The 4,637-nt window shown below is 42.8% G+C and overlaps 1 non-coding gene across 1 annotated transcript; it reads left to right on the top strand.

The window, feature by feature from the left end:
• The first annotated feature begins 4,403 nt into the window (after window positions 1-4,403).
• Window positions 4,404-4,507, top strand: LOC114606937 (U6 spliceosomal RNA). Its single transcript, XR_003709011.1, has one exon. It is a non-coding gene; the product is annotated as a U6 spliceosomal RNA (small nuclear RNA).
• Window positions 4,508-4,637: the final 130 nt, after the last annotated feature.

Genomic DNA, 4,637 nt, shown 5'->3' with positions numbered 1-4,637 from the left:
TACACATATCAAATTTTGCATATACAGTAGTTGTTGCACGATAATAGGCACCCATCACACATACTGCCAAAGATTAGCCACATTGGCTTGTTGCAGCAAAAGCTACATGGATGACCATCTGTGGGGTCTTTGCCCATTCAATATTTATCAGAATATAACAAACATTCCCACACATATCATCACAGTCACATGTGTGTAAGGGTGCAGTTCATAGATTATAGACATCATATATATTAATCTGCCCCAAAGAACTGCCGATGTGTCTGGGATTCGGATATCTCTTTCTATACTCTGCTCTGGGTGGTATGGGTCAGGGGGGGGGGAGAGAATCCATCATTGCAGGGGGTTGGACTAGATGACCCTCGGGGTCCCTTCCAATTCTACAATGCTATGATTCTATGACAAACTAGTAGCTGCCATGTCTGCTGACGGCTTCTTAAAGGTTAAAGGAGTAAGTCGCAGGGTTTCTCCTCACCCGGGTCAGAATTCTGGAAGGGAAGGTGGGGCTTTAACCTTTCCCTCTCGTCACCCTGCGCCAGATATTTGCTGGGGGGCAGGGGAAGCTCCCACTCTCCCAAATGAAAGCCTTATCTTCCAGTGCCCTGGGAGCAAAGGGTTAAAGCCCTCTGCCTCTCAGGGTTTCCCCGCGCCTGCTATTTTAGAGTCTGGCCGGGGTGGGAAACACGTCACCCGCCGGCTTGCTGCTGCTGCTGCCGCTGCTTGTCTTACTTGGCCCCAACTTTACGCCGCCCTCCCGACAGAGGGCAGAGGGTCCGGGAGGCCAGGCGCCGCGGCTGCCGTTCTGGCCGGCTTGTGGCGCAGCGCCTGGCCGGCCGCCGCCTTGCCCTTTGCAGCAGAGTGCGGCCCGGGCGCCTCTCCTGCTGTCCCCCCGGCGGCGGCTCGGCGCTAATTGCTCGGCTCCCTGCCTGCCCACACCTCGGCTAATTCCCCGCTTCTGATTCTGCGGGGCGGGCGGGCGGGGAGCAGCGGCGCCACGCCGGCCCCTCCTCGGAGCGCGCGCCTGATTCCGGCGTGTGGCGTCCATCAAGGCCTCCCTCGAAAGGGCGGTTCGCTAAATTAGCAGCTTGGCTGTATAATCAGGCTCTGGCCGTCGAGGCCGCTGAGCTCGCCCGTAGAACCAGGTGAGGCTGCAGCGTCTAATGGGCTGGGAGGTGTGACGGAGATGCTAAGTTGGCAATTAAACCTCACCGATATCATTCGATCGCGATTTTAGGGCAGCGTCAGGTTATTACCGCTAGAGGGGAAAGAAGGCGAGCGAGATCTCTTACATATAAAAGCAGATCGGCATTAAAATTAGGGGAAAGTTGACATCACTCTAAAACGATTCGGCTCTCGCTTTCCTCGCTGGGATCTGTGAGGCCCCAAAACATGTTGAAACTCATTTTTATGTTTATTTCTGTTTGGGCTCCCACAGAGTATACGCTTATAAAAATGCCGGTGAGTTTGACCGGATCCCCCTAAGAATCGAGAGCCTCGTCTATTTTATTTTATTTTTCCACATGCAAGTACACACCCTCCTGCAATGTAGGAAAAGTCCTATGAAAAATAGATAAAGTGACCACATGACCCAGATGTGCGTCCCTAAGTGCTAATGCGTATACACGTTAGAAGATACGCGCGCGAGAGTTTTTTCCTCGTGCAGGGGGGCAGGGATATTGATCATCTGAAAAAGGCGGGGGGAGAAAGAGAGAATAGTATTTGTAGTGTAAGCCCCTGAGAGATGACACTTAGATAGATTTACTCGCCCTTGGTCTGTCAGGATAAGAGAAGCCTGGAGGAATGGAACGCTTGAGAAGAAAGAGTTAAAAGTAAACTTAATTTAGAGGTGAAAACAAAAGGAAAGGGTAAACATTTAGAGAAAAGGTTACTTAAAGTGTAGCTCTGAGCGCTAAGACTCCTCACTGAAAAGCGCTGCTTGTGCCATACAAAGCTCAGCAGCATCACCTCCCTCTGCAATTTCCTTTTAAGTGTAAACACGTTGGGTTGCCTGCCTGTTAATGTACCATTTAAATATATTAACCCATGTACATACTCTATTTAAACAGCTCTCTTCACTAGAAAATATTTTTTCCACATTTAAACTTGAAGGCCATTTTCTATTTATTCCAAGGAAAAAAATGTCCCATGGTGTTTGATGCACTTAAATACCTAAATTGAAATATAACCGAAAAATATTATTAGCTTTATCTGCTGACACAAGGGAGGCAGGTTAAAGTATTTTTCATTTAATTTAATAGTGAATACAGCACTTAAGACACTTGATGATTTATTGATCAAATAGAAATCAGGGCATCCAACAGCTACTTATTTAATCCCCATTCCCACAATTAAATATGATTTCCCTCCTCCCTTTCCCACAATTTGTGCACCCAGCCTTAAGGCTGTCAAAGACTGGAAAGGGTTTAGAGACTCTTAGAAGATTATAAATCTCTTCCCACCCACCCCTTCCTTCCCTCTATGAAGGATGGGCAATCCATATGAACCTCCATTGAACTGTAAACAGGATTTTAATGGACAGTAATGGCTCCGTGATTTTTAGCTATTGTTCCAAAATGACCAGCGTGTTTATGGTTCTTGTTTTAAAAAAACAAATTAGAAAATCAGAATTAAATAAGTAGCTGTTTGATGCCTGGTAAAGAGAGCTTCAGAAGGTTTTGCATACACATTGTTTTTATCCCTTGGTTACATGGTGGTTCAGGTGATTAATTCACAAAAGTAAACTGGGGTACCTGTTATATATGAGTAACTGAAGTCTTATTTTAATGTAATGTGGGCTAGAGGACTGCTCTATTAGGGCAAAGTTAATTTACAGTTAACATAGTATGGGTGCTGAGCTGGGGCTGATGGGAGTTATGGTCCAAAAGATTTGGAGGACACCAGTTTGGCAAAGGCTGCCAATATCTACCTTCTGTTCCCAGCTCATGAAAATGGTGGTTGTTGTCTTTGTAAAGCACTATGTACACTATAGGGCTATATAATAAGTAAAGTGCAGAAAAATGTAACAGAGCCTAAATGAGGAGAGTAAGGTCACATCCCTTGGCAGGCCTTAGGTTGTAATGAGAGTGTAGGACTCCCTCTAAAATCTATGATTCTAGGAATGGTTTCATTGACCAACCTAGCATTACTTTGCTTACTGTCCCAACCAAATTCTATTTCTCACCCTATTTCTACCATCCAGTGACAGTACTACACTACACTCCCTGATTTGTTTCCTCTAAGAGTTATATGCTCTATTGGCATGACCCATGGCACTTCATTTTTTTAAACATAGTTTTTAAATGAAAATTAATAAAAACTATTTAACATGGTTGCATTGAGATCTAGCTTTGTTTACATTAGAGCTTATGACATGCAACAATTACATAAAATTTAAAATCAACTATAAACAATGAGATAAACGTTTCTGGATATATCAACAAAATTGTTTCAAAGTATGTATGCCAAAATTACTACGTATATGAAGAAGTGTGTATCTGAAGAAGTGTGCATGCACACGAAAGCTCATACCAAGAACTAACTTAGTTGGTCTTTAAGGTGCTACTGGAAGGATTTTTTGTTTTGTTTTTACCTATATGAAATGATGGATAATAACGGGTACTGCTTAGATTGTGGTGACCATAAATCAAAGTTATTTTGCATCAGTAACAATTAGAATTTATAAAGTTAAAAGATTTGCAGTACTTCTAAGTTCTGACTAGGGCTTCAAGTACATTTGAAATATCACTTTTAGTAGCATAGTACAAGTTATCAAATAAGAGGGATGCTCTTAGACGTGGTCGTACAGAAACAACAGTATTCACAGTATTATAACTTTGAGGACAAATATGAGATCAAGAGCTTTGATCTAGAAATTCCCATTTCAAATATCACATCTGCCATGAATATACTGGGTGACTTTAGGCCAGGCTTACACAGTATGTGATCCATGTAGCATAGTCACATGTTCTTCCTGTTTTTGAAGTCCCAGGCAAGAAAAAATAGGAGGTTGTTAATAGAGACCCTGGTTGTATCAATGTTTAAATGCCTGGTGGATCAGGTATTATGTTGACCACTATTCCTTGCTTCAGCAAACTTTATGTAAATAGGTTATTAATAACACTGACATACCTTAGTACTGAGATGATGGCTGTGTACACATTGCCATATTAAAACTCTGCTAGCTTGTTCTTTTTCTCAATTCAGATCAAAGCTGGTTTGGAGAAACACATATCAAAACACACTATTTCTTAAGAAATGACAGGATAGATATGGACTGTGGCTAAAGCTGTGTGTACAACAATTCAAAAACCAGTGGCAGGAGCACACTGGATGCAGAGCAAACAGGAGTGTATACACAAATGTGTGGTGTGCAGAGCAAACACTTAAGAAATAATCCCAAAAGAGGTGCTTGTTTTGGCATCACACTGAAATTGGAATGATACACAGAAGATTAAAGTGACTCCTACGCACAAATGACACACACATTTATGAACCATTCCATATTTGTAAATACTTCTAAAGGGGGTAATTAGAATATGGCAAAGGAATAACAGAGAGGGTAGACCTTACCCCCCCCCCCAAGAACATAATTCAGATATTCTAAGCAGCTCATCTTGGTAAAGGTTGTTAAAATGGAT

The sequence above is a fragment of the Podarcis muralis genome, chromosome 11, assembly GCF_964188315.1.
Source record: "Podarcis muralis chromosome 11, rPodMur119.hap1.1, whole genome shotgun sequence".
Lineage (NCBI taxonomy): Eukaryota > Metazoa > Chordata > Lepidosauria > Squamata > Lacertidae > Podarcis > Podarcis muralis.
This window is presented reverse-complemented; position numbering and strand designations above follow the sequence as displayed.